Consider the following 13,884-nt stretch of genomic DNA (forward strand, 5'->3'; position numbering starts at 1 on the left):
TTTTTAGTCATAAATAAATATGCAATAAATAGTAAAAATGGGTTAAAGTTATTATTATAAATAGTAAAGATTAGAGTTAAAGTAATTTTTGATAAATAGTAAGAAAAAAACTTTATTTCATATTTATTTACTACTAAAAATAAAGAGTTAAAAGTAATTTTGGAAGTAAAAAATATAAAAAACAAGAATGCTAAAAAAAAGAGTAATTTCGAATTTCTAAAATTAGAGCTAGAGCTTTGGTAGTTGATTGGTGGAGTGGGGTTAAAGTTCTAAAAAAAAAAGAGGGAGAGAGAGAGAGAGAGAGAGAGAGAGAGAGAGAGAGAGAGAGAGAGAGAGAGAGAGAGAGAGAGAGAGAGAGAGAAGGGGAAAGGTACAATTTGAAAGTAACAAAAAAGATGGTGGTTAAAGTTATTTTTGTAAATAGTAAAAAATAGAGTTAAAGTAATTTTTGATAAACAGTAAGAAAAAAAAAAGAACTTTATGGCATATTTATTTACCAATAAAAAAAGAAAGAGTTAAAAGTAATTTTTGAATTAAAAAGTAAAAAAAAATAAAAAGTTAACGCCTTCCGTTAGCTCCATCCGTTAAAAATTGACGGAATTGGACGGCAGGGGTTTAATTGCTAACGGAATGCAAAGTTTAGGTGTTTTTTTGTTAATAGTGAAAGTTCAGGTGTTTTTTTGCAAATTGTCAGAAAGTTCAGGGGCTTTTTTGAAATTTTCCCTAAAAATATACGCAACTTTATCCTCAACGGGTTGAATAACAAATTGGTTCGGAAATATCCTTGAATCAAACTAACGATAAACCGGATTGAAACCTATTGTATATCGATAAATAAAGTACTAACAGATGGTGGGATTGAACAACAAAAATAATAGATTTCGATTCAAGAAAAGTTATTCGAAAGTAAACCGATTCTAAGATTGTCGGAGCCACTAAGGCTAAAACACATTTTCGCACCCTTCCACTCATTCGAAATTCCATTAATTAAGTACACGCATTCCAAGTTCTAAGGTACTTGTTCATTTCTTAAAGAGTTTAAGAGGGTTCGTAAGGCATTCCAGACTTCATCAAAGCACACTAAATATGCAAAATCATCAGAATTTTACTAAGACATACACGAAAAACTAGCCTTATACATTTACGAAGCAAAATTTCAATGTCTATATCACCGAAAATGTCACTTGACCACAATAACTACCAAACCACCATCTTTTAGAACTTTAAAAATTCTCTTTATCGATATATTATAGGTCTTTATCCAATTTAAAGTGAAGGAGATGCGAGCGTTTTACTAGAGTGATTTATGTTTCAACTCACTGAGAGTAAATTTTTCATATCTTTTTATGTACAAATATTTTTAAATCCAAATTACTTGGGTTAGAAAGTTCACTCAACAAGTTTTTTAACGATACAAACCTTACTAAAATTGGAGCTTGGATGTGTTCGGAGCGAACTCGCAAAGTTTAACCAATCGCTGAGTGTAAATGCGCCTCAGGCGCATGTCCTTGCGCCCCTGGCCCATTGCATCGCGCTCTGGGCGCATTGTTGAAACTTCAAAACCAACCAAACTTTGCGGTCTTGCCACCGACACTCCCGAACTCCGACTTGCACGTCGTTTGAACCGTTGAAAAGCTTGTCTTGCCTACTTTCTAACCAATTTTAGTTTGGGCTCCAAAATTATTTATACATAAAAATATACGCAACTTTATCCTCAACGGGTTGAATAACAAATTGGTTCGGAAATATCCTTGAATCAAACTAACGATAAACCGGATCGAAACCTATTGTATATCGATAAATAAAGTACTAATAGATGGTGGGATTAAACAACAAAAATAATAGATTTCGATTCACGAAAAGTTATTCGAAAGTAAACCAATTCTACGATTGTTGGAGCCACTAAGGCTAAAACACATTTTCGCACCCTTCCACTCATTCGAAATTCCAATAAGTACAGGCATTCCAAGTTCTAAGATATTTGTTTATTTCTTAAAGAGTTTAAGAGAGTTCGTAAGGCATTCCAAACTTCAACAAAGCGCACTAAATATGAAAAATCATCGGAATTTTACTAAGACATACACGAAAAACTAGCCTTATACATTTACGAAGCAAAATTTCAATGTCTATATCACCAAAAATGTCACTTGACCACAATGACTACCAAACCACCATCTTTTAGAACTTTTAAAAATCCTCTTTATCGATATATTATAGGTCTTTATCCAATTTAAAGTGAAGGAGATGCGAGCGTTTTACTAGAGTGATTTATATTTCAACTCACTGAGAGTAAATATTTCATATCTTTTTATGTACAAATATTTTTAAATCTAAACTACTTGGGTTATAAAGTACACTCAACAAGTTTTTTAACGGTTCAAACCTTAATAAAATTGGAGCTCGGATGTGTCCGGAGCAAACTCGCAAAGTTTGACCAATCGCTGATGTAAATGCGCCTCAGGCGCATGTCCTTGCGTCCCTGGCGCATTGCATCGCGCCCTCGGCGTATTGTTGAAACTTCAAAACCGATTAAACTTTGCGGTCTTGCCACCGACACTCCCGAACTCCGACTTGCATGTCGTTTGAACCGTTAAAAAGCTTGTCTTGCCTACATTGTAACCAATTTTAGTTTGGGCTCCAAAATTATTTCACCATAAAAATATCACAAACTTTATCCTCAACGGGTTGAAGAACAAATTGTTTTGGAAAAATCCTTGAATCAAACTAACGTTAAATCGGATCGAAACTTATTTTATATCGATAAATATGGTATTTAAAGTACTATTAGATGGTGGGATTAAACATCAAAAATAATAGATTTCAATTCACAGAAAAGTTATTCGAAAGTAAACCAATTCTAAGATTGTCGGAGCCATTAAGGCTAAAACACATTTTCGCACCCGTCCACTCATTCGAAATTCCATTAGTTACACGCATTCCAAGTTATATGGTATTTGGTGATTTCTTAAAGAGTTTAAGAGGGTTCGTAAGGCATTGCAGACTTCATCAAAGAGCACTAAATATGCAAAATCATCGGAATTTTACTAAGACATACATGAAAAACTAGCCTTATACATGCAATTACGAAGCAAAAATTCAATGTCTATATAGCCTAAAATGTCACTTGACCACAATGACTACCAAGCCACCATCCTTTAGAACTTTAAAAATCCTCTTTATCGATATATTATAGGTCTTTATCCAATTTAAAGTGATGGAGATGCGAGCGTTTTACTAGAGTGATTTATATTTCAACTCACTGAGAGTAAATTTTTGATATCTTTTTATGTCCAAATATTTTTAAATCCAAACTACTTGGGTTAGAAATTACACTCAACAAGTTTTTTAACGGTTCAAACCTTACTAAAATTGGAGCTCGGATGTGTCCGGAGCGAACTCGCAAAGTTTGACCAATCGCTGACTGTAAATGCGCCTCAGGCGCATGTCCTTGCGCGCCTGACGCATTGCATCGCGCCCTGGGCGCATTGTTGAAACTTCAAAACCGACCAAACTTTGCGGTCTTGCCACCGACACTCCTGAACTCCGACTTGCATGTCGTTTGAACCGTTGAAAAGCTTGTCTTGCCTACTTTCTAACCTATTTTAGTTTGGGCTCCAAAATTATTTCTCCATAAAAATATCAAAAAGTTTATCCTCAACGGGTTGAAGAAAAAATTGTTTTGGAAAAATCCTTGTATCAAACTAACGTTAAACCGGATGGAAACTTTTTTTATATCGATAAATATGGTTTTCAAAGTACTATTAGATGGTGGGATTGAACCACAAAAATAATAGATTTCAATTCACTGAATAGTTATTCGAAAGTAAACCAATTCTAAGATTGTCGGAGCCACTAAGGCTAAAACACATTTTCGCACCCTTCCACTCATTGGAAATTCAATTAAGTACACGCATTCCATGTTCTAAGGTATTTGTTCATTTCTTAAAGAGTTGAAGAGGGTTCGTAAGGCATTCCAGACTTCATCAAAGAGCACAAAATATGCAAAATCATCGGAATTTTACTAAGACATACATGAAAAACTAGCCTTATACAATTAAGAAGCAAAATTTCAATGTCTATATCACCGAAAATGTCACTTGACCACATTGACTACCAAACCACCATCTTTCAGAACTTTAAAAATCCTCTTTATCGATATATTATAGATCTTTATCCAATTTAAAGTGATGGAGATCAGAGCGTTTTACTAGAGTGATTTATATTTCAACTCACTGAGAGTAAATTTTTGATATCTTTTTATGTCCAAATATTTTTAAATCCAAACTACTTGGGTTAGAAATTACACTCAACAAGTTTTTTAACGGTTCAAACCTTACTAAAATTGGAGCTCGGATGTGTCCGGAGCGAACTCGCAAAGTTTGACCAATCGCTGACTGTAAATGCGCCTCAGGCGCATGTCCTTGCGCGCCTGACGCATTGCATCGCGCCCTGGGCGCATTGTTGAAACTTCAAAACCGACCAAACTTTGCGGTCTTGCCACCGACACTCCTGAACTCCGACTTGCATGTCGTTTGAACCGTTGAAAAGCTTGTCTTGCCTACTTTCTAACCTATTTTAGTTTGGGCTCCAAAATTATTTCTCCATAAAAATATCAAAAAGTTTATCCTCAACGGGTTGAAGAAAAAATTGTTTTGGAAAAATCCTTGTATCAAACTAACGTTAAACCGGATGGAAACTTTTTTTATATCGATAAATATGGTTTTCAAAGTACTATTAGATGGTGGGATTGAACCACAAAAATAATAGATTTCAATTCACTGAATAGTTATTCGAAAGTAAACCAATTCTAAGATTGTCGGAGCCACTAAGGCTAAAACACATTTTCGCACCCTTCCACTCATTGGAAATTCAATTAAGTACACGCATTCCATGTTCTAAGGTATTTGTTCATTTCTTAAAGAGTTGAAGAGGGTTCGTAAGGCATTCCAGACTTCATCAAAGAGCACAAAATATGCAAAATCATCGGAATTTTACTAAGACATACATGAAAAACTAGCCTTATACAATTAAGAAGCAAAATTTCAATGTCTATATCACCGAAAATGTCACTTGACCACATTGACTACCAAACCACCATCTTTCAGAACTTTAAAAATCCTCTTTATCGATATATTATAGATCTTTATCCAATTTAAAGTGATGGAGATCAGAGCGTTTTACTAGAGTGATTTATATTTCAACTCACTGAGAGTAAATTTTTGATATCTTTTTATGTCCAAATATTTTTAAATCCAAACTACTTGGGTTAGAAATTACACTCAACAAGTTTTTTAACGGTTCAAACCTTACTAAAATTGGAGCTCGGATGTGTCCGGAGCGAACTCGCAAAGTTTGACCAATCGCTGACTGTAAATGCGCCTCAGGCGCATGTCCTTGCGCTCCTGACGCATTGCATCGCGCCCTGGGCGCATTGTTGAAACTTCAAAACCGACCAAACTTTGCGGTCTTGCCACCGACACTCCTGAACTCCGACTTGCATGTCGTTTGAACCGTTGAAAAGCTTGTCTTGCCTACTTTCTAACCTATTTTAGTTTGGGCTCCAAAATTATTTCTCCATAAAAATATCGAAAAGTTTATCCTCAACGGGTTGAAGAACAAATTGTTTTGGAAAAATCCTTGAATCAAACTAACGTTAAACCGGATTGAAACTTTTATTATATCGATAAATATGGTTTTCAAAGTACTATCAGATGGTGGGATTGAACCACAAAAATAATAGATTTCAATTCACAGAAAAGGTATTCGAAAGTAAACCAATTCTAAGATTGTCGGAGCCACTAAGGCTAAAACACATTTTCGCACCCTTCCACTCATTGGAAATTCCATTAAGTACACGCATTCCATGTTCTAAGGTATTTGTTCATTTCTTAAAGAGTTTAAGAGGGTTCGTAAGCCATTCCAGACTTCATCAAAGAGCACTAAATATGCAAAATCATCGGAATTTTACTAAGACATACATGAAAAACTAGCCTTATACAATTACGAAGCAAAAATTCAATGTCTATATCACCGAAAATGTCACTTGACCACAATGACTACCAAACCACCATCTTTTAGAACTTTAAAAATCCTCTCTATCGATATATTATAGGTCTTTATCCAATTTAAAGTGATGGAGATGCGAGCGTTTTACTAGAGTGATTTATATTTCAACTCACTGAGAGTAAATTTTTGATATCTTTTTATGTCCAAATATTTTTAAATCCAAACTACTTGGGTTAGAAATTACACTCAACAAGTTTTTTAACGGTTCAAACCTTACTAAAATTGGAGCTCGGATGTGTCCGGAGCGAACTCGCAAAGTTTGACCAATCGCTGAGTGTAAATGCGCCTCAAGCGCATGTCCTTGCGCCCCTGGCGCATTGCATCGCGCCCTGGGCGCATTGTTGAAACTTCAAAACCGACCAAACTTTGCGGTCTTGCCACCGACACTCCTGAACTCCGACTTGCATGTCATTTGAACCGTTGAAAAGCTTGTCTTGCCTACTTTCTAACCTATTTTAGTTTGGGCTCCAAAATTATTTCTCCATAAAAATATCGAAAAGTTTATCCTCAACGGGTTGAAGAACAAATTGTTTTGGAAAAATCCTTAAATCAAACTAACGTTAAACCGGGTTGAAACTTTTATTATATCGATAAATATGGTTTTCAAAGTACTATCAGATGGTGGGATTGAACCACAAAAATAATAGATTTCAATTCACAGAAAAGGTATTCGAAAGTAAACCAATTCTAAGATTGTCGGAGCCACTAAGGCTAAAACACATTTTCGCACCCTTCCACTCATTGGAAATTCCATTAAGTACACGCATTCCATGTTCTAAGGTATTTGGTCATTTCTTAAAGAGTTTAAGAGGGTTCGTAAGGCATTTCAGACTTCATCAAAGAGCACTAAATATGCAAAATCAACGGAATTTTACTAAGACATACATGAAAAACTAGCCTTATACAATTACGAAGCAAAATTTCAATGTCTATATCACCGAAAATGTCACTTGACCATAATGACTACCAAACCACCATCTTTTAGAACTTTAAAAATCCTCTTTATCGATATATTATAGGTCTTTATCCAACTTAAAGTGAAGGAGATGCTAGCGTTTTACTAGAGTGATTTATATTTCAACTCACTGAGAGTAAAATTTTCATGTCTTTTTATGTAGAAATATTTATAAATCCAAACTACGTAGGTTAGAAAGTACACTCAACAAGTTTTTTAACGGTTCAAACCTTACTAAAATTGGAGCTCGGATGTGTCCGGAGAGAACTCGCAAAGTTTGACCAATCGCTGATTGTAAATGTGCCTCAGGCGCATGTCCTTTCGCCCCTGACGCATTGCATCGCGCCCTGGGCGCTTTGTTGAAACTTCAAAACCGACCAAACTTTGCGGTCTCGCAACCGACACTCCTGAACTCCGACTTGCATGTCGTTTGAACCGTTGAAAAGCTTGTCTTGCCTACTTTCTAACCTTATTTAGTTTGGGCTCCAAAATTATTTCTCCATAAAAATATCGAAAAGTTTATCCTCAACGGGTTGAAGAACAAATTGTTTTGGAAAAATCCTTGTATCAAACTAACGTTAAACCGGATGGAAACTTTTTTTATATCGATAAATATGGTTTTCAAAGTACTATTAGATGGTGGGATTGAACCACAAAAATAATAGATTTCAATTCACTGAAAAAGTATTCGAAAGTAAACCAATTCTAAGATTGTCGGAGCCACTAAGGCTAAAACACATTTTTGCACCCTTCCACTCATTGGAAATTCCATTAAGTACACGCATTCCATGTTCTAAGGTATTTGTCCATTTCTTAAAGAGTTTAAGAGGGTTCGTAAGGCATTTCAGACTTCATCAAAGAGCACTAAATATGCAAAATCATCGGAATTTTACTAAGACATACATGAAAAACTAGCCTTATACAATTACGAAGCAAAATTTCAATGTCTATATCACCGAAAATGTCACTTGACCATCATGACTACCAAACCACCATCTTTTAGAACTTTAAAAATCCTCTTTATCGATATATTATAGGTCTTTATCCAACTTAAAGTGAAGGAGATGCTAGCGTTTTACTAGAGTGATTTATATTTCAACTCACTGAGAGTAAATTTTTCATGTCTTTTATGTAGAAATATTTTTAAATCCAAACTACGTAGGTTAGAAAGTACACTCAACAAGTTTTTTAACGGTTCAAACCTTACTAAAATTGGAGCTCGGATGTGTCCGGAGTGAACTCGCAAAGTTTGACCAATCGCTGAGTGTAAATGCGCCTCAGGCGCATGTCCTTGCGCCCCTGACGCATTGCATCGCGCCCTGGGCGCTTTGTTGAAACTTCAAAACCGACAAAACTTTGCGGTCTCGCCACCGACACTCCTGAACTTCGACTTGCATGTCGTGTGAACCGTTGAAAAGCTTGTCTTGCCTACTTTCTAACCTTATTTAGTTTGGGCTCCAAAATTATTTCTCCATAAAAATTTCGAAAAGTTTATCCTCAACGGGTTGAAGAACAAATTGTTTTGGAAACATCCTTGAATCAAACTAAAGTTAAACCGGATTGAAACTTGAATTATATCGATAAATATGGTTTTCAAAGTACTATTAGATGGTGGGATTGAACCACAAAAATAATAGATTTCAATTCACAGAAAAGGTATTCGAAAGTAAACCAATTCTAAGATTGTCGGAGCCACTAAGGCTAAAACACATTTTCGCACCCTTCCACTCATTGGAAATTCCATTAAGTACACGCATTCCATGTTCTAAGGTATTTGTTCATTTCTTAAAGAGTTTAAGAGGGTTCGTAAGGCATTCCAGACTTCATCAAAGAGCACTAAATATGCAAAATCATCGGAATTTTACTAAGACATACAAGAAAAACTAGCCTTATACAATTACGAAGCAAAAATTCAATGTCTATTTCACCGAAAATGTCACTTGACCACAATGACTACCAAGTCACCATCTTTTAGAACTTTAAAAATCCTCTTTATCGATATATTATAGGTCTTTATCCAATTTAAAGTGAAGGAGATGCTACCATTTTACTAGAGTGATTTATATTTCAACTCACAAAGAGTAAATTTTTGATATCTTTTTATGTCCAAATATTTTTAAATCCAAACTACTTGGGTTAGAAATTACACTCAACAAGTTTTTTAACGGTTCAAACCTTACTAAAATTGGAGCTCGGATGTGTCCGGAGCGAACTCGCAAAGTTTGACCAATCGCTGATTGTAAATGCGCCTCTAGCGCATGTCCTTGCGCCCCTGGCGCATTGTATCGCGCCCTGGGCGCATTGTTGAAACTTCAAAACCGACCAAATTTTGCGGTCTTGCCCCCGACACTCCCCAACTCCGATTTGCATGTCGTTTGAACCGTTAAAAAGGTTGTCTTGCCTACATTGTAACCAATTTTAGTTTGGGCTCCAAAATTATTTCACCATAAAAATATCGTAAACTTTATCCTCAACGGGTTGAAGAACAAATTGTTTTGGAAAAATCCTTGAATCAAACTAACGTTAAACCGGATCGAAACTTCTTTTATATCGATAAATATGGTATTCAAAGTACTATCAGATGGTGGGATTGAACATCAAAAATAATAGATGTCAATTCACTGAAAAGTTATTCGAAAGTAAACCAATTCTAAGATTGTCGGAGCCACTAACGCTTAAACACATTTTCGCACCCTTCCACTCATTCGAAATTCCATTAATTACACTCATTCCAAGTTCTAAGGTATTTGGTCATTTCTTAAAGAGTTTAAGAGGGTTCGTAAGGCATTCCAGACTTCATCAAAGAGCACTAAATATGCAAAATCATCAGAATTTTACTAAGACATACAAGAAAAACTAGCCTTATACAATTACGAAGCAAAAATTCAATGTCTATTTCACCGAAAATGTCACTTGACCACAATGACTACCAAGTCACCATCTTTTAGAACTTTAAAAATCCTCTTTATCAATATATTATAGGTCTTTATCCAATTTAAAGTGAAGGAGATGCTACCATTTTACTAGAGTGATTTATATTTCAACTCACAAAGAGTAAATTTTTGATATCTTTTTATGTACAAATATTTTTAAATCCAAACTACTTGGGTTAGAAATTAAACTGAACAAGTTTTTTAACGGTTCAAACCTTACTAAAATTGGAGCTCGGATGTGTCCGGAGCAAACTCGCAATGTTTGACCAATCGCTGAGTGTAAATGCGCCTCAAGCGCATGTCCTTGCGCCCCTAGCGCATTGCATCTCTCCCTGGGCGCATTGTTGAAACTTCAAAACCGACCAAATTTTGCGGTCTTACCACCGACAATCCCGAACTCGGACTTGCATATCGTTTGAACCGTTGAAAAGCTTGTCTTGCCTACTTTCTAGCCAATTTTAGTTTGGGCTCCAAAATTATTTATACATAAAAATATAGGCAACTTTATCCTCAACGGGTTGAAGAACAAAATGTTATGGAAAAATCCTTGTATAAAACTAATGTTAAACCGGATCGAAACCTATTTTATAATGACAAATATGGTATTCAAAGTACTATTAGATGGTGGGATTGAACCACAAAAATAATAGAATTCAATTCACGAAAAGTTATTCGAAAGTAAACCAATTCTAAGATTGTCGGAGCCACTAATGCTAAAGCACATTTTTGCACCCTTCTACTCATTCGAAATTCCATTAAGTACACGCATTCCAAGTTCTAAGGTATTTCTTCATTTCTTAAAGAGTTTAAAAAAGTTCGTAAGGCATGCAAGACTTCATCAAATCGCACCAAATATGCAAAATCATCGGAATTTTCCTCAGACATACACACAAAACAAGCCTTGTACATTTACGAAGCTAAATTTCAATGTCTATATCATCGAAAATGTCACTTGACCACAATGACTACCAAACTACCATCTTTTAGAACATTAAAAATCCTCTTTATCGATATATTATAGGTCTTAATCCAATTTAAATTGAAGGAGATACGAGTGTTTTACTAGAGTGATTTATATTTCAACTCACTGAGAGCAAAATTTTTATATATTTTTATGTACGAATATTTTTAAATCCAAACTACTTGGGTTAGAAAGTACACTCAACAATCTTTTTAACAGTTCAAACCTTACTAAAATCGGAGCTCGGATGTGTCCGGAGCAAACTCGCAAAATTTGACCAATCGCTGAGCGTAAAAGCGCCTTAGGCGCTGGTCCTTGCGCCCCTAGCGCATTGCATCGCTCCCTGGGCGCATTTTTAAACCTTCAAAACCGACCAAACTTTGCGGTCTTTCCACCGACACTCCCGAACTCCGACTTGCATGTCGTTTAAACCATTGAAATGCTTGTCTTGCCTACTTTCTAACCAATTTTAGTTTGGGCTCCAAAATTTTTATACATAAAAATATAGGCAACTTTATCCTCAACTGGTTGAAGAACAAATTGTTTTGAAAAAATCCTTGAATCAAACTAACGTTAAACCGGATCGAAACCTATTTTATAGCAATAATTATGGAATTCAAAGTACTATTATATGGTGGGATTGAACCACAAAAACAATAGAATTCAATTCATGAAAAGTTATTCGAAAGTAAACCAATTCTAAGATTATAGGGGCCACTAAGGCTAAAACACATTTTCGCACCCTTCCACTCATTTGAAATTCCATTAAGTACACGCATTCCAAGTTCTAAGGTATTTGTTCATTTCTTAAAGAGTTTAAAAGAGTTCGTAAGGTATGCAAGACTTCATTTAACCGCACCAAATATGCAAAATCATCGGAATTTTCCTCAGACATACACACAAAACAAGCCTTGTACATTTACGAAGCTAAATTTCAATGTCTATATCATCGAATATGTCACTTGACCACAATGACTACCAAATCACCATCTTTTAGAACATTTAAAATCCTCTTTATCGATATATTATAGGTACTTTATCAAATTTAAAGTGAAGTAGATACGAGCGTTTTACTAGAGTGATATATATTTTAACTCACTGATAGTAAATTTTTTTTTATCTTTTTATGTACGAATATTTTTAAATCCAAACTACTTGGGTTAGAAAGTACACTCAACAAGCATTTTAACGGTTCAAACCTTACTAAAATCGGAGCACGGATGAGTCCGGAGCGAACTCGCAAAGTTTGACCAATCGCTGAGTGTAAATGCGCTTCAGGCGCAAGTCCTTGCGCCCTTGGCGCATTGCATTTCTCCCTGGGCGCATTGTTGAACTTCAAAACCGACCAAACTTTGCGGTCTTGCCACCGACACTTCCGAACTCCGAATTTCATGTCGTTTGAACCGTTGAAAAGCTTGTCTTGCCTTCTTTCTAAACAATTTTAGTGTGGGCTCCAAAATTATTTATACATAAAAATATAGGCAACTTTATCCTCAACGGGTTGAAGAACAAAATGTTATGGAAAAATCCTTGTATAAAACTAATGTTAAACAGGATCGAAACCTATTTTATAATGATAAGTATGGTATTCAAAGTACTATTAGATGGTGGGATTGAATCACAAAAATAATAGAATTCAATTCACGAAAAGTTATTCGAAAGTAAACCAATTCTAAGATTGTCGGAGCCACTAAGGCTAAAGCACATTTTCGCACCCTTCTACTCATTCGAAATTCCATTAAGTACACGCATTCCAAGTTCTAAGGTATTTGTTCATTTCTTAAAGAGTTTAAAAGAGTTCGTAAGGCATGCAAGACTTCATCAAAGCGCTCCAAATATGCAAAATCATCGGAATTTTCCTAAGACATACACACAAAACAAGCCTTGTACATTTACGAACCAAAATTTCAATGTCTATATCACCGAATATGTCACTTGACCACAATGACTACCAAATCACCATCATTTAGAACATTTAAAATCCTCTTTATCGATATATTATAGGTACTTTATCAGATTTAAAGTGAAGTAGATACGAGCGTTTTACTAGAGTGATATATATTTTAACTCACTGATAGTAAATTTTTTTTATCTTTTTATATACGAATATCTTTAAATCCAAACTACTTGGGTTAGAAAGTACACTCAACAAGCATTTTAACGGTTCAAACCTTACTAAAATCGGAGCACGGATGAGTCCGGAGCGAACTCGCAAAGTTTGACCAATCGCTGAGTGTAAATGCGCTTCAGGCGCATGTCCTTGCGCCCCTGGCGCATTGCATCTCTCCCTGGGCGCATTGTTGAACTTCAAAATCGACCAAACTTTGTGGTCTTGCCCCCGACACTCACGGACTCCCACTTGCATGTCGTTTGAACCGTTGAATAGTTTGTCTTGCCTACTTTCTAACCAATTTTAGTTTGGGCTCCAAAATTATTTATACATAAAAATATAGGCAACTTTATCCTCAACGGGTTGAAGAACAAATTGTTTTGGAAAAATCCTTGAATCAAACTAACGTTAAACCGGATCGAAACCTATTATATATATATAAACATGGTATTCAAAGTAGTATTAGATGGTGGGATTGAAGCACAAAAATAATAGATTTCAATTCACAGAAAAGTTATTCGAAAGTAAACAAATTCTATGATTGTCGGAGCCACTAAGGCTAAAACACATTTTCGGCTTCCACTCATTCGAAAATCTAGTAAGTACACGCATTCCAAGTTCTAAGGTATTTGTTCATTTCTTAAAGAGTTTGAGATGGTTCGTAAGGCATTCCAGACTTTATCAAAGCGCACCAAATATGCATAATCATCGGAATTCTCCTAAGACATAAACGCAAAACAAGCATTGTACATTGACGAAGAAAAATTTCAATGTCTATATCACCGAATATGTCACTTGACCACAATGACTACCAAACCACCATCTTTTAGAACATTAAAAATCCTCTTTATCGATATAT

Source organism: Rhododendron vialii, chromosome 5a (assembly GCF_030253575.1).
Source record: "Rhododendron vialii isolate Sample 1 chromosome 5a, ASM3025357v1".
Lineage (NCBI taxonomy): Eukaryota > Viridiplantae > Streptophyta > Magnoliopsida > Ericales > Ericaceae > Rhododendron > Rhododendron vialii.